Here is a 25030-nt window from a genome sequence, read left to right as displayed (position 1 = left end):
CCCACACCCGATTATTAGAACATCTCCTTACACAACTGTGCTATGTTCAGTATTAGACCAGTGTTGCAAATAGCCTAAGCAATATGGGTAGATTACTGTAGGTTAGAAAAAAGGGGCATGGGAGAAGAGAAAGAAAAGGAAATGTATAAAAATCCAGGAACCCCTGAAGAATTGTCCTAGTAAAAGCCTGTTCTGGACTTTGAAAAGGCATCCAGCTTGCAGTGCTTTGTGTAAATACACACAGAGGACCAGGCTGCTGCTAGAATATTTCTATACTCCACTCCTTTCTAGAAAGCTGCAGATGAAGCCAAAGTCCTAGCAGAATGCGCTGTAATCTTGCCTGGAAGTGGCTTATGTCTATCATTCTGAAAGAGCTGACTCACCACAAGAGATTGTAACTCAAATACTCTTCAAGCAGAAGTAGTCAGAGCAATGAGTAAAAGTCTTCCATGTCCGATAAGCTGGTTCAAGTGGAAAAAGACAGTAAGCTTCTCAAGCATAAATTTCAGATCCCAAGGAGGAACCACCTTTTTTCAAGATGAATGTACATGTAAACCCCTTTCAAAAATGGCTTGATTTAGGAACAGGAAGAAGGGTGGGTCCAAAGGTTGCCAAGCACAGATGGCAGAGAAATTAATCTTGGCAGAAGAGTGAGAAAGGCCAGAATATAATAACTGGCACAAATAATCAAGAAGCAGAGGCAGACTGGCCTTAAAAGGGGTTTGATCCTTAAGAATGGCACCAACATCTTTTCCACTTAAGACGTATGAGATTTCCTAGCAATAGCTTTTGTTAGCATCCTTCATTACCCTCAGCCTCTACTGCCTCTGTGTATCTGAGCCAGTCACTTAACTAAACAAAGTTCCCAAGCAAGAGTCTGAAAAAGGTTCATGGGGGGGGGTGCTGTTAGTACTCTATCCCAGTTAATAAATACTGCAAAATAAAATAAATTGTGCCTAAAAGGTATCAAAATCTATTATCCAGGCAGTCAGAGTTATCAGGTTGGTGTATATCAAATAATGCTTGTCCTGTGTGAGCAAATCCAACCTGTGTGAAGCTTGTGGTAATTGCCCTTAGAAATTTTCAAAAAAAGGGATATTGCCTATGCCAAAAGGAGGTCACCACTATTACCTTCTGGAGATTCTGCTGAACCCTAGAATAATAATAATAATCTATCTTCTGGGCATGTTAGCATGGAACAGTACAGCAGGATTTCTTTAACTTATCACAGATCCCTGGGGGCACTTATCAGGCAAACTTTCTCCTAGTCTGTAAAAAGTATCATCTTAAAGACCTCCTGAAAACAGGTCACAGACCTACTTAGGACCAACTCAGTCAACAGAAAGTAAACAAAACTTATTTCTATAATAATTTCATATATAAAAAGTTTGATAATACAGGCAAAGCTTGTAGCTGTATGCTCAAGTTTCAAGTGCATGCTGAAAATACTCGGAATGAGCAAGGCTACTTGCGTGACAGATCAGCAGAATTTCTAAACATGAATCAAGTGTGGTTAAGTCTTAAATAAACTGCTACACAATGAAAGATTTATTTGTTTCAGAATACTTTATTACATGGTATGCTGATTACTCGCCACAATCAGAAAAAAGGCAAACCTGTACAGTGCTTCTTTCTCCAGGTGAATTTCTAGGCATCCATGCCTCAAACACATTACACTGTTATGATTAGAGACCCAATTATAACTCTTTACATTACTGCAGACTTACGCATGATATGCGCCAGCCCACCTGCACACAGACACAGCCAAAGCAAATACTGGATACTGTCTTGAGCTTGTTCCACCCACTAAAAATCCCATCACAAACCGCTCTGCTGTTCTGATGGGAAAAGGACACTTCTGAATGTTTTTTTGTGCCTTCCTCCTTAGCCAATCTTTCAGCAGAGACGCCATCCGTAAGAAAACAATAAAGTTATTATCCATTAATAAAGAGATGTATAAAAAGTTAAGACTGACGCCTACAGAAACCATTCAGAACAAAGTAACAAAAAAAACTGTGTAAGTTTATAAATCAATAGAAATCACAATATTTTACAGTTACAAAGTCAAAAGACTGATGGAGGGAATACAACATGGCAAGACCCCTTAGCCAAGTGTACATTGTTTCTAAAGCAAAAACTGGAAGATAAGAGGAAACAGTTTTGAAATCATGGGGTTAGACAGCTCAGGCAGACATAAATAAGCAAGTATTGCTATGACACAGAAAGTAATAGGCCATAAAACAGTAGAGTCAAAAGCAATATCATTCTTCAAGAACATCTGGGAAAAGAAGGATGGCTGAACAAACTTCCTGAAGAAACAGTACAATAAAAACGGGGGCAGTATTCAAGAATATTCAAGACAAGAATTACTATAAAATTCGACAGGTAGGAATATAAATTTTCTTTTTACAAGTAAGACCCGCAGCTTCCCCAGTAAGCATGGGTCACACAAGATCCGTTTCTATTAAATGGCTGTTATACTTTTCTTTAGGGGTTGTTTCACAACTTTACTACTTTGCACTTATCTCCACTAAGTAAAACATGCCAAGCTTTTAAAATATATGTATTTTGCTGCCCAAGACCCTGCACATTAGAACAGCTCAACCACAATATGGAAAAAAAAAACTGTGGTGTGTGTAGCAATGCACAACCTACAGCACAAAAACTTAATCAAGAGCATATAACATAGCTGGTCTCACTACCCTCTTGTAGGTCTTACCTTTCACTATTACTGGCACCAGTCTGTCACAGGTCACTGCTGACACTCCTCTCCACTCACTCCAACCTGCCTGTACTCGCTTCTTCACCTCACTTTCTTACTCGCCATTACTCTAAACTGTTGATCCTAAGTATTTAAATTCATCCACCTTCACCAACTCTACTCCCTGCATCCTCACCATTCCTCTAGCCTCTTTCTCATTTGCACACGCATTCTGTTTAGTCCTTCTGACCTTCATTCCTGTCCTCTCTAGAGCATATCTCTACCTCTCCAGGGTCTACTCAACCTGTTCTGTACTCTCACTACAGATCACAATGTCATTGGCAAACATAGTCCACTGGGACTCCCGTCTCATCTCGTCTGTCAACCTGTCCATCATCATTGCAAATAATGCAATCCCAGCTCCACCTTAAATGCATCTGTCACACTACCCTCGTACATATCCTGTACCACTCTTGCATACTTCTCTGCCACTCCCGTCTTCCTCATACATTACCAGAACTTCTCTCTAGGAACCCTGTCATATATTTTCTCCAAGTCCGCAAAGACACAATGCAAGTCCTTTTGACCTTTTTCTGTACTTCTCCATCCACACCCTCAGAGCAAACATTGCATCTTTAGTACTTTCTCCCAGCATGAAACCATACTGCTGCTCACTACTCATCACCACCCTTCACCACCCTTCTAAACCTACCTTCCACTACTTTTTCTCGTAACTTCATGCTGTGATTGATCAGTTTTATCCCTCTGTAGTTAATACAGCTCTGCACATCATACTTGTTCTTAAAAATCGGTAGCAAAACACTTCTCCACTCCTCAGGCATCCTCTCACTTTCCAAGATTTCAATAAACAATCTGGATAAAAACTCCACTGCCATTTCTCCTGAACACCTCCATGCTTCCACAGGTATGTCATCTGGATCAATTGCCTTTCCATCCGTCATTCTCTTCATAGCTGTCCTTACTTCTTCCTTGCAAATCCGCTTCACTTCCTGATTTATTATCTCCACATTATCCAACCTTCTCTGTCTCATTCTCTTCGTTCATCACACTGCTCCTTCTCTTCTTGGTCACCAACATTATCCTACAGGCCACCATCCTGTGCTGCCTAATTACACTTTCCCCTGTCACCACTTTGGAGTCTCCAATCTTCTTCAAACCTGCCCACCTTTGTGAATCTTCCTCCACTTTTGTATGTCACCCTATGCTCCTCCCTCTTCTTAAAATTTGTATTCACCACAGCCATGTCCATCCTTCAAAAAATCCACTACCATCAGACCTTCTGCATTCCTCTCCTTAACACTATACCTACCCATCACTTCCTCATCCCCTCTGTTGCCTTCACTAACATGCCCACTGAAATCCGCTCCATTCACCACTCTCTCACCTTTTGGCACACTCCCCACCACTTCATCCAATGCGCTCTAGAGTTTTTCTTTCTCATCCATCGTACACTCAGCTTGCGGAGCATATGCACTAACAACATTCATCATCACACCATCAATTTCCAGCTTCATAAACATCAGTCTCTCAGGCACTCTCTTCACCTCCAAAACACTCTTGGTATACTGTTCTCGGTATACTGTTCCTTCAGGATAACTCCTACCCCATTTCTCCTCCCATCCATACCATGATAGAACAGTTTGAACCTGCCTCCAGTACACCTGGCCTTACCCCCCCTTCCATCTGGTCTCTTGCAAGCATAATGTATCAGCCTTAGCTCTCTCCCTATACCAGTCATACTCCCAACATTCAAAGTTCCTACCCTCACTACCGCACTCCTAACCTTCCTCCTCTCTTCCTGCCTTTGGGCATGTCTTCATCTTCTTCTCCTCTCTTCCTGCCTTTGGGCATGTCTTCATCTTCCTCTTCTCCTTCGGCCAATAGTAGGCAATTTCCATCAACACCCTGTTGGCTAACAGTACTGGTGGTGGTCGTCGTTAACCCGGCCCTTGATCGATCCAGTATGGAAATCTGTATTGTTGCCTCCTATGTCATTTGGAAAAGGTTTTTCACAGGATGGCTTTCCTGATGTAATATATATCGGGGCTTGGGACCGGCACAAAGAAAAGAACTGGTTTGTGCATCCCCAGTGGTTGGGTTCTTCACAGACTGGATCTACTCCACAAGAACAGGAAGCAGTGTTTGAAGATGACCAGTGTCAAGAGTGTATGAGTTGTCTGCCTCGATGACTGGGTCTTAATTCCTTTTAAACACCTGTTTACTGAGGACATGTAGCAGGTACTAATGGAGGCAAGAAAGCCCTGCTACTAGAAAATCATGCATTAGCAAATGGAAAAGGTTTTCTGGTTGGTGCCACAACATAACCAGTGCCCATTCAGGGCTAGCTGCTCTCTTTCTGCCGTATGTGTGAGAGTTACTCTCCTGTGGCTTTTCTTCTTTCTTTGTCAAGGTTCACTAATCAGCCGATGTTCTTCGTGTTTCACTGTTGCAGTCCATCGCACACAGGTTATCTGCCTGCATGTAGCCCTGATTCAGCCTGAATACCAGAGTCTTGGGATTTCTGCATCGGATGCTGATGCCTCTTCCATGACGTCAGGTTGTCAGGGGTATAAAACATGCAGCCAACGCCATTACATCAGCTTTTCTTGCTGTGTGGGAGCCCAAAGCAGAAGCAGTTCGCAAGTGCCTGTCGGCTGCTACCTGAAATTTTCGTTTTTGAGTTTCAAACATGAAGTCTTCTAAATCTAAGTACCCCATTGGGGATCCTTTTTTATTGCTCTGACTGATGTCAGAAAAAGTTAACAATTGTCATGCCTGTGGAAAGCAAATACCCCACAGATATTTTCATTCTTACTGCGTCACCTGTTTAGGCCCAGACCATGACGTTCCTCGCTGTCGGTTTTGTGCCTTGCTCAACGCCCAAACTATTCACAGTCGAGCTATCTTTGTTGCTAAATTCTTTTGCTGTTTTTCTCCGTATTCCGAAATGGCTTCTAACTACCGATCTTCTGAAAAAATGTAAGGATAAAGACAGAGACAGACCACATGGGTCAATACCCGCTTCTACAGATTCGCAGGCCTCTACTGAAACCCATTTGAAGTCCGGTATGCCGTGAGATGATTCTTCGACTGTGGAACCTGCGGATGTCTATACCTTGGATGGGTCCAGAGCCGCTGTGCAGGCACCAGCTTCTGAGGGTGTATTCAGGCCTTCCGATGTTCATATTAAACAGACTACTTCATTTTTGACTAAATCTACCAAATTTCTCAGGCCCCGAGTTCGCACTATGCCTAGGAAACCAACGACCAAAGCGCATTCTCAAGCTCCCATGCCTCAAAAACGTATGCATAGAATGGCTGAAGACCTTATTACTTTTAATTAGGGGAAGTCAGCCTTCCCTATCTAAAAGACAAAGAATTTATTTTCCTTCCGATTCTACAGACCATGAGTCCGATGACTCTGACCCCTCTGATTTCCAGGACATACCCTTATCCACCTATGAGGATTAAGATGCAGAGGATTCCATTCCCTTTGCTTCCCCTCCAGAGGACTTTTCTTTTGGTGAAGGCTTGCATACTCTAACATAGCATTTCCGCTGGGAATGCCAGGACTACCCTCAGTCAAAGATACTCAGAGAATTTTTAGACTTGCTCTAGCCATACCCCCTGTCCTGGATATTGTAGATGATGTCTTCAAGGAATCAAGTCTTACCCCTGATAATTTACCTCCAGCTTCTAGAAAACCTGACTGGTACTACAGAGTACCTGGCTCTCTCAAATTTCTGTTTAAAAATCCTACTGTGGATCCAGAGACCATTTCCCAGGGACCTAAAGGTATTAAGGCTACTACAGCCAAATACCCTACCCCTTCGGACAGGGGTAAGAAGGTATACACCTGTGCAACTCTTGCCATCAGGGCTTTAAATTGTCGCATTCATATGTTGAAGTGATGCTCCATTAAACCAGGAATGTCTGGCACAAAAGCAGAAGTTCTTAAAAAGATGGAAAAAAAGATAAATCTATGCAAACTGTTAGATTTCTTACAGGTACAGCCACCTAGATTCAGTAGGCATTGGCCTTCTAAAAACTGGTCCTTTCCAGTCCCTCTCAGGCCAAGCCCAAAGGCAACAGACCACAGAGACTGCAGTCTCAGGGTATGCAGGGATCTTGGCAATGGAGTGCTTCCACCTCAAAAACAGGGAGTGGTAAGCCACCCTTTTATGGAAAATGTTCACAATGATTTGTCTAGCATCCTTCCTAGCCATGCCCAAGTACTTTCACCCCTAGGAGGAAAACTCGCCCTGCATGCAAAAATTGGGATGTACATTGCCCAGGACCAATGGGTTTAGTGTACCTTGCAGTGTGTTCTGTGAAGATTTCTATATTGGTAAGACCATAAGAAAGTTAAATCACAGGGTTAGAGAACACATTTTGGCTATTAAGAAAAAGGACACGAGTCCTGCTTTAGCTAAGCATTAGAGTAGAGTAAATAGTGAAACTTTAGAAAGTTTAGCTGTTTTTGTAGTGGAAAAAGTTGATGCAGGTAAATTTGTAGGGTCCTTTAATAATTTTTTTTAGAAAAAACAGAAATTAAATGGCAATTTTTTCTAAGATTCAGCACTAGGTATCAATGATAAGATATCTGCTAAAAGTCATTTAAATTGTATTCATTTTTGACTACTGATTATTATTGTTTAGTTTAAAAAAAAGTGTTTTTTTGGTTTCTAAGTTGGTGTGGTTCATTTTGAGTTTCTAGTACTAGGAAACCCTATTCAGAAAAGTGGAAAAGATACTGTTCTTGGACCCAGTCTCTAGGAAAGGGCAGTGCCGTACCCTCCTTACCTCAAATTCTAGATTTACTAGCAGAGCTGCTCCACAAAGGCCTTTCCTTCTCAATTAAGATTCATGCTTCAGTCACCTCAGCTCATTACAATAAGGAGCCACCTCTCCTTTCTCACCCACTGATCAAACCGCTCCTGAGAGGAGGCAACAATTCACGACCCCCGGGCAGAGCTCCCTCCCCTGCCTGGGACGTTCTCTTTGTACTAGAGAAGCTCACGCTGCCCTCTTTTGAACCTGCTGCTACAGCAGAGTTAAAATTCCTCTCTTGGAAAACGGCCTTTCTTCCAGCCATCACCTCAGCAAGAAGAGTGTCTGAGCTACAGGCACTAATGTGTGTGGAACCCTTTCTTATTTTCCAGGCTGACAGGGTCTCCATCAGGACTAACCCATTGTTTATGCTCAAGGTAGTATCCAGTGTGGCTTTAAACCAATCCATCCATTCACCAACCTTTTTCCCTAATCCTCAGAATAAAGGGGAGAGGACCCTGCACTCCTTGGACGTGCACAGACAGCTCAAGTTCTCCTTTGACAGGATTAAGCCTTTCAGAAAATCTGACCAGCTGCTAGTCAGCTTTGTTACAGGGGCAGAGGGCAAGGCCATTTCAAAGCAAGCCATTTCCAAATGGATAGCACTCTGCAGCCATTTCTGCTACAAACACTGTGGAAAACCTACCCCAAAGGGAATCTGAACTTATTCCACTAGAGCTGCCTCAACTTCTACAACTTTTCTCAGGGGAGCCCCTACCAGGAACATCCTGGAAGCTGCATCCTGGAGTTCTGTGTACACCTTCACCAAGCATTACCACATGTTAAGTTGTCAATCTCTCCTTCATTCTTGCTGGATGGGTTCGGAGCCGATCCTCTGCTCCGACTCGGCACTTGCTTAGCTTGAGAACTCCTTTTACCAGCTCGAGGCAACCCTATATCCCATGATGCAAGGCGGGACTACCCCAGATCTCGTTTGCCGCTTTGCGAAGAGGTCTCCTTTTTTGCCAGCTGAGGTAAGTTTGAGGTTTTCAAACAGCTTAGTCAGGGTTTATCTTCCCCTTTTCCTATTTTATAGTGTGTAGTGTTCATACAATCCACCCTATTCCCCATATAGTTAAAAACTTTTATTTTTTATAAAAAGTTTAAAAATTTTCAGTTAGGCCTAGGCCTCCCTTATTAATCCCTATCTGTGTGTCTGTGTTTGTGGGATTAATTGTGTGACTGTTTTGGGGTGTGTGTGTGAGTATTTTTGTTACTCTTTTTCTTGGACTATGTCTAAGGAGGTAAAGGTCTCAGGCTTCAAGAAGTGTGACTCGTGCTGTCAGAAAATGTCTCTGACAGACAGTCACACTTCTTGTGTTTACTGCCTGGGGCCTTTACACCTGCAGGACTCCTGTGCTTTGTGTCACTCTTTTAGCCAGCGAGTCCTGCAGGAAAGGAGGAATAAATTAATCCTCTGTGGCTTACTAAAGCCGGAAGGTTCACCCACTAAACCTGGGTCCAGTAAACCTTCCAAGCCATCTAAGGATCAGACTACAGCTTCCAAGCCTTCCCCGGTGGCTCCGACTCCTTCGGAGTTGAGATCGGCTCCGGCCGGAGCCGATCTTTCTTCTTCTCAGGTAGGGCCGGTTCCGACACCCAATCTGCTGTTGCCTTGTCGGCTCCGGCTGGAGCCGACATATTACCCAGTATCGGAGCCGAGAAGCCTTCGGCTCCATCTGGAACCCAGAGGACGTCTGCTCCGATGACTTCATCCAAGAAGAGATCTCGGTCCCCTTCTTTGGAATCTATCCACTCGGCTCCGAGGTCTCCTCTTTTGTCGGAGCGGAGTCATCGGAGCCGATCTTCGAGATCTTCCAGGCTGTCTGACCACGATTTAGAGAGGGTGGTAAGCAGGCTGTTGAAGTCGCAGGCACTGGCCCAAATGCTCTATAGCCCGTCTCAGCAGACTTCGGCTATTGCTTCACACCTTGAACTTCCTCCTCCGACTCTCCACCAGAGTTCGGAGCTGGAGCTTCTCGGGACAGCGACTGTGTCGGCGCCGGAGCCAATACATCCTTTTTCAGCTCCGTCGTCTTCGGCTCCGATCTCCTCCTTGAGGCCTTCCTTGGAGGGATCCGGTCGTCGAGTTTCCCTTGTCGGCTCCGAGGGGGCTAGTGGCATCGGACCCTTGTCCGACCCGCCTCCCTCTCGGGCTTCGCTTTGGTAAGCTCGGCACCGACATCGCCTCGGAGCCTTCCCTCTCAGTGGAGCCGGAATTCCTATTTCCTCGAACGGAATATTCCGCCTCCCGGGAGGGAGCCTTTGAGGTGATGAGGAGTGTCCTGGCACCTGTGCCAGGTCAACGGTCCATCCCTCTAGCTCCTCCCTCTTCGGTGCCTGTAGACGCCTCTTGCCAGCCTCTTGCTCTCAGGCCCAGGGATCCATCGCCCCAGGTTTCCCCATTGGGAATATCTTCCTCTTCGAGGTTTCTCCTGACCCTGCAGGGGAACCCCTCGGAAGCGGACGTAAGAGGAAACACACAGACTCCCCTGAGTCTACTACATCTGATACCGACTTAGATGAGTCTGAGGGTTCTCCACGATCCCCCTCTGAGGATGTCTCCTTTTCAGACATCCTTGAGCTCCTCAAACAGAGGGGAATTGGCCCTCCATTGACCCCTCCGAGGATGAGTCGGTATACCTGGAGGCTTTGGATCCCGACCCTCCACCTCCTGGTGTCTCCGCCTTCGACCCACTTATGCAGGTAGTGGCTCGGAAGGCGGGCAGCTCCAGATTCTGTGGAACCTGTCCCCAGGAGACCATCCAAATTTATTACGGCCCCTACAGACAAGCAGTTTCTTTCCAAGGGCGTCTCTGTGGATGCTATGGTGGTGGCGGCGGCCACCAAGAAGGAACTGCGGATCCTTCAGTACCTGTCCATCCTCCTAACAAAGATTCTAGGACCATGGACAGGTATGGAAAGCGGATGTTTTCTTCAGCGACCTTTGCTATGCGTCGCTGAACTACCTTTCTCACTTCACCAGGCTTCATAGAGATATTCTCAAGGAACTAGGTGAAGTGGTCCAGGATCCTTCTGCTGCTGGGGCTCAAGAAAAGATTGCCTCACAGCTAGCAATCCTGAATTCCTTAACCAACTCCTCCATGCGGCTCATATCCTATGCAGCCGATGGAGCGAGCAGGGCCGCAGGCACAGGAGTGGCTCTTAGACGTCAAGCCTGGATGCGGCTTTGTAATTTTGCGGACCCCTTTAAGGTGTCCTTCACCAATACCCCCTTTGACGGTTCGGCTTTGTTCGGACCTCAGGTGAAGGAAACCTTGACCAGGTGTGAGCAGGACGGCAAAACTCTTTCTGCCATTGGAGTCCATTTTTCCACCCCTTCTAGACCCTATCCCAAGGGTCAGAAGGGAGGGAAGATGTGGTTCCGTAAAGCCCAAGGAGCTGCGCCGGACACACGTGGTCAGTTTACCCCAGAGGCAGAGGGGTAACAATAGACGCCGCCCTAGGGGCAGAGGGGTCCTCAGAACCAGGGCAACAGGGAGTCTCTTCCTGAGAAGCCCTTTCAGCACCCCTGAGGTGTTGCCCGACTGTCCACCCTTGGAGGCAGTCGGGGGAAGGATTTCGCTGTACCCAGTAGCCTGGCGTTCCCTTTCACAAGATATGTGGGTACAGTCGATCATATCCGAGGGTTACAAAATCCCCTTCAAAGGTATCCGACCTCAACAATCCCTTCCAGACATCTCACCCGGTCAAAGGGATTTGGCAGAACAGGAGGTTTCAAAGCTACTAGAAAAAGAGCCGTCCAGACTGTTCCGCAGACCAAGTAGGATCCGGCGTCTACTCGAGATTCTTTTTGGTCCCCAAAAGGACGGGAGATTGGAGACCAATATTAGACCTGAGCAGTCTAAACAGATTTGTCAAGAAGGCAAGATTCCGGATGATCACGCTTCAGTCCATTCTGCCCTTTCTGGGCAAGGACAACTGGATGTGCTCGATAGTACACGTCCTGAAGGTCTATCACATAAAGATTCACAGGCGCTCCAGAAGGTTTCTCCGCTTTCGGCTAGGGACCAGTCATTATCAATTCAGAGCCCTGCCCTTTGGCCTCACTTCAGCCCCCAGAGTGTTTACCAAATGCATGGCAGTGGTCACAGCTCATCTGAGACGTCAAGGATTCCAGGTGTTTCCTTATTTAGACGACTGGCTCCTCTCCGCCACCACCAGGTGTCAGCTTCTTCAGACCAGAGACTACACTCTGCAGCAATGCAAGATACGTTCGGATTTTATTGCAGAGCAGCAAAGTCAAAGCCAGATTGATACTAAAGGTTCTAGGTCTTATGGCTGCGGCCATTGTTCTTCTACCACTGGCTCGCTTCCACATGCGTCTTCTGCAGTGGATGTTATTCACTCAGTGGTCGTTCCACAGTCTTCCGATGAGTCACGAAATCTTAGTCACACAATCGTGCAGGACTCATCTGAACTGGTGGATATCTTCCCCTCTTCTTCATCAGGGCCGACCATTTGTTCCCCCTCCTCCGGTTGCCACAGTTACTATGGATGCCTCTCTGATCGGGGGGGGCATTATCAGGGCAGGATGGTCCACGGGACGTGGCAACCCATATAATACCATCTGCACATAAATGTCCTGGAGATGAGAGCGGTGCTTCAAGCCCTCAACGACTTTCTTCCCGCGGGGACTATTGCAGTGCAAACGGACAACATGTCCGTGGTCTGGTACATCAACAAGCAGGGCGGGACCAGGTCCTATCCGTTGTGTCGAGAAGCTCTCAGACTTTGGCAATGGGCAATCTCCTCTCATCGGTTTCTGATAGCAACGCACATCCCCGGCAGGTCCAACCTCTTGGCGGACAGGCTGAGCAGATCCATTCTCATGCCTCATGAGTGGTCTCTCAATCAATCTGTAGTGGACCAGATTTTTCTGAAGTGGGGCACACCTTGTTGCCATCTTTTTGCTACACCCCAAAACAACAAGTGCCCCGATTTTTTCACCCTCTTTCCCCTACCAGGCCAACCCCTGAGAGACTCTCTAACCCAGGATTGGCCCCGGGGACTTCTGTATGCTTTTCCTCCTTTTCCCTTGATTCCACAATTCATTCAGAAAGCCACCGTTTTGAGGGCCATGTTGATTCTCATTGCCCCTTACTGGCCTCGACAAATTTGGTTTCTGTCTCTGCATCGTCACCTCCTGGTGCAGCCCTGGCATCTGGACCCAGTTCCGGATCTTTTGATCCACCAGTCGGGTCAACAGCACCGGGCCATTCATTCTCTCAACCTCACTGCTTGGTTGCTCCACTTCCTTCCCTAGCCAGGCTTCCTATGATCTCTGATCCGGTCAGAGATATCTTAGTGGCTTCTTTGAAGTCGTCCACCAGAACCGTTTATGCTAGCAAGTGGCGACGTTTTTCCATTTGGATAAATTCCAGAAATATTGATCCCTTTACTGCTCCTGTGCATTCTGTTTTAGATTTCCTGGCTGAAGTTTTTCAGTCAGGATCTTCTTCATCTACAGTAAAAGTTCAACTGGCTGCTATTTCCAAGTATCATGTTGGCTTGCAAGATCATAACATTGTCACATAGACTATGCAAGGCCTTTCTGAGAGGAGTGTTTCTCCTGAAGCCGCCAATAAAACATCCTCCTCCACAATGGGATCTGAATTTAATGTTAGCATCCTTAATGTTACCACCCTTCGAACCGTCTGCTTCATGTTCATTGAAATTATTGACCTGGAAAACTATATTTTTACTGGCTGTCACTTCAGCAAGAAGGGTGTCCGAGATTCAAGCTCTCTGCATCCGTTCCCCTTACTTGGTCTTTCACAAGGACAGGGTATCCTTGAGAACAAATCCGTCCTTTCTTCCCAAAGTTGTTTCTCAAACTAATATTAATCAATCTATCGATTTACCAGTCTTTTTCCCTAATTATTCTGACAAAGCGGAGCAAAAGCTTCATTTTTTTTGGATGTCCATCGTCAGCTCAGGTACTATTTGCATAGAACTAAACAATTCAGGAAATCAGACCAATTATTTGTCTCCTATGCAGAAAACAGGAAAGGTCTTCTGGTATCAAAAGTGACCTTATCCAGATGGTTGTCTTCCACCATTTCTTACGTGTATTCGCTCAGAGGCAAGCAACTACCTTCTAAACCGAAAGCACACTCAACCAGGAGTCTATCCACTTCTGCAGCTTTTCAGGATAGACTAACCATTGATACCATTTGTGCAGCAGATACTTGGGCCACTCCTCATACCTTTGTCTCTCATTACAAATTGGATTTGGCCTCTAGGGACAGGGCCAGTTTTGGTTCCACAGTTCTCAAGAGTCTGTTCCATTGAGCCACCCGGGATACAGGTGCTAGGACGGTCCCATCCAGCAAGAATGAAGGCGAGATTGACAACTTAACATTTAGAAGTTATGTACCTACCATAACGTTCCATGTTAGTTGTCTTCTCTCGCCTTCTTTCTTGCGTCCCTCCCTCCTTCCCCCTGGCCTGGACAGATCTTGAAGAGTTTCCTCTTCTCAGGTTGTTTCCTCCTGAGCCTTCATTAGAGGAGTCCTTTATTATGAACTTGGTTTTCCTAGTTATATTAGGTTAGTCCTTAGCAGGGTATGTTAGCTACCAAACGAGATCTGAGGTAGTCCCGCCTTGCATCATGGGATATAGGGTTGCCTCGAGCTGGTAAAAGGAGTTCTCAAGCTAAGCAAGTGCCGAGTCGGAGCCGAGGATCGGCTCCGAACCCATCCAGCAAGAAAGAAGGCGAGAGAAGACAACTAACATGGAACGTTATGGTAGGTACATAACTTCTAATTACCGGACTTTTCTAAATCCAGAGCTGATTAGACACAGCTGTCTTACAAGGCCTGATAGCCAGCCCTAATACTTCTTGACTGCCTCCACCCTTCCTCAGCTTTTGGAATCAACCAAAGTGTGATGACTGCAACAGTGAAACATGAAGAACATAGTACAGTTGTATACACTTACCATAAATGTAGATGTTCGAGTGTATTCACTGTTGCAGTCCTGTTTACCCTCCTCTCCAGCCCCGTGACATTTCTAGACTTTCTACCTATCCTCTTTTTTTGGCCATATCTTATGGCTGTGGTGTTTACTTTTTACTGGAGGTGTTCTACACAATGTAATTGCTTCCTATTTTGGGGGCTCCTGACATCTGGGGCAAGAAAAACTGATGTAATGGCATCAGCTGCATGTTTTATACCCCTGATAAACTGACATCATGGATGAGACAACAGCATCCGGCGCATAAATCCAAAGACTTTGGTATTTGGGCCAACTGAGGGCTACCTGCAGGCAGATAACCCAAGTGTGATGACTGCAACAGTGAATGCACTCTAACATCTACATTTGTGGTAAGTGTACACAACTGTACTTTCTGAGGACATGTCCCAGGCCATCTTGAATTAGCAGATGCCTTTCTTCACCTTTTTGGTCATTGGCTGGTAAAGGTTGGTTGGTCCTTCTAAGGTATGTTTTGGAAGTTGTTTCAGGTTGTACCTTCTGGTATTTAGGCCCTGCCTTTTGAGAGGAATTCTGTTTATTCACACTGAGCTGAACGGAGGAGGGACACTGACCACAGCTCTGATCTGTGATGTATAACAAATGTGTCTTTTTTTTTTTTCTTATTTTTACTAGTTATTCCTTATTCTAACCATTTATAGCACTTTTTTAATTCTTTTCTGTGTACTATTCTTTACTGTATTTTCTTGCTATAAACTAATCTGCACTATTGTACTGAAATTGTTTGCCTTACAGGGCCTGTTAAATCATTTTTGTTACTGTCACACTGTTTAAGCTTTTTTAGCTAGTTTCACTGTCTGAAAGGTATTAACTGGAAATTTTCTGTATTTAAGCATCTGTTTGTTCTGATTTCTTGCCAAGGAGTGTATCGTATACAGTGCATTGAAAAAGTATTTGCCCCCTTCCTGATTTCTAATTTTTTTGCATGTTTGACACACTTAAATGTTTCAGATCATTAAACAAATGTAAACATCAGACAAAGATATGACCCAAGTAAACGCAAAATGCAGTTTTTAAATGATGATTTTATTTATTAAGGAAAAAAAATATCCAAACCTACATGGCCCTATGTGAAAAAGAAATTGCCCCATAAACCTAATAAGTGGTTGTGCCACCCTTAAAAGCAACAACTGCAATCAAATGTTTGCGATAACTGGCAATGAGTCTTTCACATCGCTGTTAAGGAATTTTGCAGAATTGTTTTAATTCAACCGTATTGGAGGGTTTCCGAGCATGAACCGCCTTTTTTAAGGTCATGCCACAGCATCTTAATTGGATTCAAATCTGGACTTTGACTAGGCCACTCCAAAACCTTCATTTTGTTTTGTTTTTTAAGCCATTCAGAGGTGGACGTGCTGGAGTGTTTTGGATCATTGTCCTGTTGCAGAACCCAAGTGCACTTCAGCTTGAGGTCACAAACTGATGGCCGGACATTCTCCTTCAGGATTTTTTGGTAGAGAGCAGAATTCATGGTTCCATCAATCACAGCAAGTCATCCAGGTCCAGAAGCAGCAAAGCAGTCCAAGACTATCACACTACCACCACCACGTTTGACTCTTGGCATGATGTTCTTTTTCTGAAATGCTGTGTTACTTTTACTCCAGATGTAACGGGATGCACGCCTCCCAAAAAGTTCATCTTTTCTTTAGTCAGTCCACAGAATATTTTCCCAAAAGTCTTGGGGATCATCAAGATGTTTTTTGGCAAAAGTGCCTTTATGTTCTTTTTGGTCAGCATGGTTTTCGCCTTGGAACTCCGCCATGCATGCCATTTTGCCCAGTCTCTTTCTTATGGTTGAGTCATGAACAGTGACCTTAACTGAGGCAAGTGTGGCCTGCAGTTCTTTAGATGTTATTTTGGGCTCTTTTGTGACCTCTTTGAGTCATCGCTGTGCTCTTGGGGTAATAGGCCGGTCACTCCTGGGAAGGTTCACCACTGTTTCATGTTTTCTCCATTTGTGGATAATGGCTCTCACCATGGTTCGCTGGAGTCCCAAAGCTTTAGAAATGGCTTTGTAACCTTTTCCAGACTGATAGATGTCAATTACTTTTGTTTCTCATCTGTTCCGGAATTTCTTTAGATCGCAGCATGAATTTCTTTAGATCATGGCATGATGTCTTCCTTTTTTTTTGGATCTTTTGGCATACTGCACTTTGTCTGACAGGTTCTATTCAAGTGGTCTCTTGATTAAACCGGTCTGGCAGTAGTTGAGCCTGGGCATGGCTAGTGAAATTGAACTTAGCTTTCCCAAAAATGTGATTAACCACAGTTGCTTCATGATTTAACAAGAGGGGGGGGACAATTTTCTTTTCATGGAGATGACCACAGAGGTCTTTTTGTTCTTATTATGAACTTTTTGTTCTTATTCTATACTTTTTGACTAGCCTCCCTTACCCTATTAACATCATAACCCCTCTCTATAAAAATTTCCGTAGACTTACAAATTTAATTTTCCAAAATCTTCCAAAAAAGTTTAGTGGGAAAAATAAGGGAAGAAAAAAGATGAAAAAATTTGAATCTGATTGAACACAACAGATTTATTTTGTATCTATGTACAATGCAAAAAGTTCCAAAATATTTGCGATGTTAACACATTATTGGAAATTTTTATTGGATGACTTTTTGGCTGGTATTCTGCCGAAATTTTTTTCTAAAGTGTACAGGAGAGGCAGAAGTATAAATGATATAAAAAAACAAAAAAATAATCCTTGTTTTCCCGCCTTCCTCCACTAGTTTAGACCAGTTTACAGGCATTGCTGTATTCTGGGCTGTGGTGTAGTTCCTGTGTTGTCCATTACATTACTTGGATAGAAGGAAGTTTCTTTGCTCACCAGTGGGAGTGGGGAGCCTTGAGCAGCCTACCTGTCCTTGGGGGAAGTGACCTCAGCACAAGAAGCTGTAGTAATTGGTTGTTTGGGACCATTTCTAGCTCTTTTGTAGTTCACTGTTTAAAATCCGCGTTTGCACGGCTTTGCGCAGCGCCGGTTAAACAAGCTTAAACTTTTTCTGGCTCCGCCAAGTCTGCTCTTCAAATTTTCCCTTAAGGAAGCTCTACTCTTAGTATAACCAGACTACTCACTGTATTATAAGCCTAGCACTTGTTCTCAATACTTCTCTACTAAGTAAGCACTCTCGTACTAAGTAAAGCACTACATCTACTTACCACCCCTGTGAATATCCACTTCCCTTAAAGGTATACCACTCCCTTAAACTGTTCTAGCATGTTGAGTGGTAGATTACTGGCGTCGTCTCCAGTTCAGCTGGTCAATCTGGGCATCTTGAGACAATGCTACAATTGTCTCATGTACACAGACAACCCTCTCCTCCTCCCAACAAACACAAATACATGTGAGAGATGCAACTATATAGCCAAACTGGAGGCTGAACTCTCTCAACCCAGGGCTGGCATGACCAGACAGGAGGAGATGGCAACCACACACACAACAATCCCTGTCCCACATAGACCTACCACAACTGCAAACTAAACACAAAGACATACTCGGAGGCTCTAATAAAAAACTTACCAAAACAACAGAGGCTCCCAAAGCAGACATCCAAAAATCCACCACTTCAAAACAAAACACATGCAACACATACTTCAATAAATCAGTGTGTCAACCAATCGCAGCTCTTAAGGCCAAACACCTTGCCTGATACACTAGTAATAGGTGACTCCATAGTCAGACACACTGATGTCCCACTGACCAGGCTGAACAAGGAGAAGGTGACTGTGAGCTGTCTATCTGGGGCTAGGATCCGCCACATAACACACGCACTCAGGTAACTCCAAAGCAAGTACAAATATGACTCCGTCATTGTCCATGCTGGTGTGAATGACCTGAGACGTACCTCCCTGGACTACATGAAAAGAGACATAGAGGAGCTCTCCGATTATGTAGCCCAGGCTGGTATGACCCTGACCCTGAGCAGCATCTTGCCCTCACCAAGAATGATACCACAATACAAAGACAAGATGATCAGCTTTAACAATTGGCTCGAGTACTGGTGTCATTCTAAGGGGATCCAATGTCTGTCTGCCTGGGATGATAAGTTGGACAAGCCACGCTGCTTCGCAAGGGATGGCTTACACCTGTCACCACTGGGCTTCCGGATATTGGCTAAGGCTCTTGCCACCCCCATAGTGCCTTTTTTAGGCAAGGCTCAAAAGACAAACCCACCTCCTTAGAAAACAAAAATGGAAAAAACTAAGGGTAATGCTGCTCAACGCCAGAAGTCTAAATCTCAAGATGCAGGCACTTGATGCACTCCTCAGCATGGAGAACATCGACGTCTGTGCAGTAACTGAAACCTGGTTCAAGGCTCCTGAGAGCACCCCAGCACTACCAGGCTATACCTCGTATCATGCTTTTCGGCCGCCCCAAAACCTGGGCCGAACCACAAAGGGAGGGGGGAGTGTCCATATTCATAAAGGACACCCACACCTCCAGGTTAGTAGCAACACATGAAGCATCAGAGACCATACAGGTGCAACTAACCATAGGCAAAACTGCTATACAACTGGTAGCATGTTAGACCACCCTCCCAATCTCAAGAACCCCACTCAGCCTTCCTGAAGACATTGGAGGATATGAATGTATCACAAAATACCATCATACTGGGAGACTTCAACTACCCAAACATAGATTGGGTACATTATTCTAGCCCTAATACCCTAGCCCAAAGGTTCCTGGAATTCATAAATTCAAAAATCACTGGAACAACTAGTCACCTCTCCCACTAGGGGAGATAGTATACTAGACCTGATCATCACAAACATGGGGACAAAATGCTCCACACTGGAAGTATACCCCTCACTAGTGAGATCTGACCACAAACTAATCACCCTGGATATACATATCCCACCTCCACCCCCAGCACAAAAGACCACAGTGAAAAACTTCTCAAAAGCAGACTTCACTCTTCTTAAGACGGAGATGGTATCCTTTAAGCCCACTGTGCCAGTGGATACCACATCCCACAATGCCGAATCCTTCACAAATGCTTTCTATGGACATCTCCAAGAATGCATGGATCATGCAACCCCAAACAAATCCAAGTCCCTCTCCACCAAATGTAAGCGTCCTGTCTGCTGGACTTCAGCCATAAACAAATTCTATAACAAAAGAAGGAAGCTACTGCACGTCAGAGTGAAATCCCATGAAGGGAAGACATCTCTGATCAACATTAGCAGAAAACTACGTTCTCTTATAAAAACATCCATGGCAAACTTTGAGAGAAAAATTGCTAAGGACACTAAAGATAACCACGAAGCCTTCTTCAGCTATGTTAGAAACCTGGGCGGAAACCCTCAGATATGCTCAGAGTTGGTTCACAACAACAAAAAATACACTGAACCCACAGATATTGCTAACATTCTGGATGACAGGTTCAGTGCAAATTTCGCCTCCTTCACCCCAAAAGAAGAAATACTTATCCCAGCTGAATGTAATCTCCCTGTCATCTCAGATGTCCAAGTGAGAACTGCCTAAAGAAAGCAAAAACACAGCATCAATGGGACCTGACGGTATCCCGGGTGCGTGTTACGTGAACTCAAGAGGAGCTAAACCCACACATAAAAATGCTATTTAACCTTAGCCTTACTTTGGGATATGTACCTGTACACTGGCGTACAGCAACAGTGGTCCCACTCCACAAGGGGGGGTGCCTCTACAGACCCTGGAAACTACCGCCCCATAAGCTTAACTAGCCTGGTCTGCAAAGCTATGGAAAGAATCATTATGGAACTCATAAACAGAGACATAGGCGACCTACAGACACTTGACCCCACCCAGTTCGGCTTTGTAAAGGGCAGATCCTGCCTTTTAAACCTGGTTGACTTTTGAAACAGTCACTAGAGCCATTGATGAGGGCAAAGCAGTCCATACAGCATACCTGGACTTGGCTAAGGCCTTCGACGCAATACCCCACTCGGGCATCATAGATAAGCTAAACAGCTTAAAAGTAAACCCTTATGTCACTAGATGGGTTGCAAACTGGCTAAAGGACAGAACCCATAAAGTTAAAATCGCTGGAGCAATGTCAGACTCAAAGCCAGTCACAAGTGGTGTCCCACAGGGATCTGTCCTGGGACCCCTCTTGTTCGGCATTTATTTCTCAGATGTTAAAGCAAACATGGGAGGGCTGTGGCTGACAAAGTTCGCAGGTGACTGCAAACTAGGTGCCATAGTCGATACACCAGCAGACACACACATCCTACAAAAAGGCCTCACTGAAACGGACATCTGGTGCCGTAGTCACGGCCTTAAACTAAATGCCAAAGAATCTAGCCGTCCCTTTTGGAAAAAAACAAAGTACGCCCAAATTATCACATAGACAGCAACCCACTGAGTACAGAAAAGTAATCAGAGATCTAGGGACCCAAGTAGACAGCGACCTCTCATTTGACACCCCCGTTGCCAAAGTGGTTAGAAAAATATTCTACCTTGCACACCTAATCATGAAGGGATTCACATCCAGATCCAAGGATGTCATTGTACCCCTATATTCCTCCCTCATCAGACCCATGATTGAGTACAATGCCCCATTTGGTATGTACCTCACCCGGCACTTGCAACAGCTGGAGAGACCACAAAAGTACCTCACCAAAAGGATCAAGGGTCTCCAACATATGTCTTATTCCGCCAGACTAAAGAAACTTCAGCTCTATTCAGTAGCATACCGCCTGCTCAGAGGTGATCTCTGCCTGACGTACAAGGCCATGTCCAATCAGGATCTGATGGGACATGCTCCACCTCAAAAATACAAATCCATCAGGACCACGAGAGCTAAAGACTTAAACCTCGGCACAAGTATGAATAGGACATGCTGGAGGGATAGATTCATAACCCAGAGGCTTCCCATGCTTTGGAACAGGATCCCAGTTCGTATTAGGCAGAGCCCCTCACTGACTCTCTTCAAGAGAAATCTTGATGAGTGGATGGGAGATTGAAAGTTTACCCCAGGGGTCACATCTGTGTCACTGCTAGACAGGGGCACAGTATTCTAGATTTATTCTGTACATTTTTGTACCATTTCATGGGGTGGCAAAAGCCACATCACTATGGCTAGGCTTACAAATGCCCCAGGGCAGATAGCCTAGTACTATACTATGAAACTATGTTAGTGCGGGGACTTTTTAGTATGCCGAATTGTACAGTTCCTAATTTTGTCTCACAGGCACATTTAAATGTGGTAAATGTTTAGTGTGTCCACATATTGTTAATTGCTTTAAATATATTAACAATGTACCCTTTACATCTAAAGAAAAATGTTCATGTGAAACTAAGGGGGTAGTGTATGGTTTAAGCTACCCCTCTAACATGTTTTATGTGCGGGAAACGAAGAGGATGTTTCGTTCACGATTTATGGAACACATTATAGATATTAAAAATGGAAGGAAATAAAAAATTATTGCTGCTCATTTTATAGAATCACATAATAGTGATTATTCATTATTAAAAGGATGTGTTTTGGAACAAATTGTTTCTTTTCATGGAGATGACTATTTTAAAAGAAACTTTTATATAAAGAAAGCATTTACATCTTGAAATTTAATACTCTGGCCCCTAAAGGACTTAATTAATTAGAGATGTTTTCTTTAAGAAACAAGTTTTACTTGATTATTTTATTGTTTAATTATCATTAAAATGTGTATTTAAACAGTATTTGTAATTGAATTTGTATTCCATGAAGGTGTTTTTATACCGAGGTGCTAGAATAAATCTGTGATTTTTATGTGCTTTTTCAAGACTCTTGTGAAGTTTATTTCGTTCAGATTTTGGTTGTTTACTATTTCTTGGCATTAAGCTTGAGCCCATGGCTCTGGCACCAAGCATCTGTTTCTGTAAGGCTGTTTTGTAGGATATCCACATAATTTGGGGATTCAGTAATGACTCCCAGTTTGCAGTCATCTGCGAACTTTGTTTGCCAGAGTCTCTTAGTGTTGGCCTGTACTTCAGAGAAGTAGATGCCAAACAAGAGCGATCCCAGGACTGAACCCTGAGGTACTCCACTTGTCTGGAGCTGGATTTGGAGTCTGCTACTTTTACAGTCTGGGTTCTGTCAGTAAGCCAGTTGGCAACTCATCGAGTGACGTAGGGTTTTATGCCTGCTGGACAAGGGCTCTGGGTGCTGATTTTTTTAAACATGGGCTAAACTCTTGGCTAGACTTTTATAAGGGCCTCTGGTCCAACAACCTAGTAACCTCCTATGATGAAGTTTTTGGGAACCAGTGTTCCGGTTTGAGTCCCTATTCTGTTCTTTTTATTTTACAAGCTACATTCTAGATTGATGTATAGTGACAGCAAACACGATCGGAGGTAATACAGCAGTAAGGGGCTTTATGTTAAAGGGAGGAGCTCGAGAGTTGAATCTAAGATTCTGGAAGAAAGGCGGCCGAGTCAGATTCGCGGTCAGATCCAGTACTCCTCCGTTGAGGAAGAAAGGAAGTGGATAACACAGATGCATAGTTATGGTAAGTACATAACTTTTGGTTTTGTAATATTTATAATGTATTGTTCTTGTGTGTGTATAATATATGAATGTAGATGTGCATATGTTTTTGTGAGTATACATCTGTTTATATATTTGTGTACACGTATGTGTGTGCTTATTTGTAACATGGTATATGCGTATATTATAATGGGATTGTACATTTGGTGGATGTATGTGTCATGTCAAGATCAATGGAGGGGGAGTGTTTGTTATATTCTAAGTGCTACTTTTTATCAGCTACTGATCCCACAGTGCTGATGGTACTGCATTTCTCAGGATACGAAGAGTACAACTGTTCATATTCATTCACTCCTTCATTCTCTGACTGGTCAGTCTCTTTTCAAGGTTTCAAGCAGTTGGAGCCTGCCCCTGTACTCTGTGGGCACATGACAAGCACTAATCTTGGACAGGCCAATGGGTGATTGCAGCTTGCTTACACAGACCTGATGACTTCCACAATCATCAGTTTATTTGCAGTACATATTTGGGCCGCAGGGATAAACAGCATCAGACTGCAGAAATCCTTATTGACACAGGGAAGAGCTGTAGACTCCACAGTTTTATGACATGCTAAGTGCATGTAGAGGAAGATTGTGCTTGTTGAAGACGTGCTGCAGGTGAAGTTTCTGTTGACTGAAGCATATCTTGTTTTGGGTATAAATGAATGGAATTGCCCTTCACCTTGGGGATGGGGAAATCTTAACAGAGAAAGTGCACATGCAGCAGTAATGTCATAGAAATGTACAGCAGTAGTGTTGCATGAATGGCAAGACAGTGCACAACCATTTTATTACTTAGAAACTGTTGTCTTTGCAGTTTGTGTTAAAGCTTAAGAAGGTCTTATTGTGTAACTTTGGCAGACAAGATCAGATTTCAGAACGCAAAGTTCTATGGTTGGTGTAGAGAACAAAGAACATTTGTTTATGCTTAACACACTCCCTCACAAGTTGAAAGGCTGCCTTTGTTATCTTTACAAAGTGCATTTATCTTGTTGTCCTTTCTCCACCCAGATGACAGCTAAGCTGTAAACAAAATCATTTCTGGTAGAATTTAACCGTTAAAGTTCTGCAGCTGATAGCATAAAGTAAGAGTCTCTGTGTTTTATAGTAGGCAAGGGTTAGGACTGATGCTGTGCTTTAGTCAAACCATTTTCTCATATGCTTGATTAGTAGGGTTTTGCATTTTGTCCGATTTACTTTTATGTATATATTTAGGAGCATTCATTTTATGGCAAAGGAGGGTGGTAGGATTCATGCAAGTTCATATCTGCAACCAGGAGACGATGCAGATAGCTGCTTCAGGACTGATTATGATACCAGCTAAGAAACTGGAAAGACTGTGCGTGTTGTAGGCATTGGGTAGGACCCCTTGCCACCTGGAAGTCTTCAGGCAGATTACTTCCTACCCCAGACCTCATGATGCTGCTTGGCTGCCATATCTGGATGTCTTCTTGAAATGTAAAATTTTAGTTTCCTGAGGATGGAGTATTCATGTGTCCCCTGGCGAGATAGAACTAGTAGAAATGTGTTAGCCAGTCATATGAGTTGCTTAAGATGCAAGCTAGGGATTGTCTGTCCCCCATAGACCCTGTGGGGGAAGGTTGGCTGGGTAATGGGACTGAAGATAGACATACTGTCCGTAGTGCTGTAAGAAGTATGTAACATTTACAGCTAGCAAGAAATGCTGCTTCCTTGGTAGTGGGTAATGTAGAGTTGTGGGTTCATAGGTTTGGGGAATAAGTTTAAGGCCTTTTGGACATTGAGTCACTTGATACCCAGGACGCCATATTAGAATTTCCAGATTCTGTCGTGTAGTTTTGTGAAGGGATTGATTAGCTGAGTTTAGTTGAAAGAGGAAGATTTGAAGTTGTGCTTCATGATACGGTTGATATTACATTTTATTGATGCACTATGTCCTGTTGTGTTCTGGTCTCCAAGAATGTATTCTCAGTAAAGGGTTTGAAAAAGT

The sequence above is a fragment of the Protopterus annectens genome, chromosome 15.part0 (genome assembly GCF_019279795.1).
Source record: "Protopterus annectens isolate FY-2018-M chromosome 15.part0, PAN1.0, whole genome shotgun sequence".
Classification (NCBI taxonomy): domain Eukaryota; kingdom Metazoa; phylum Chordata; order Ceratodontiformes; family Protopteridae; genus Protopterus; species Protopterus annectens.
This window is presented reverse-complemented; position numbering follows the sequence as displayed.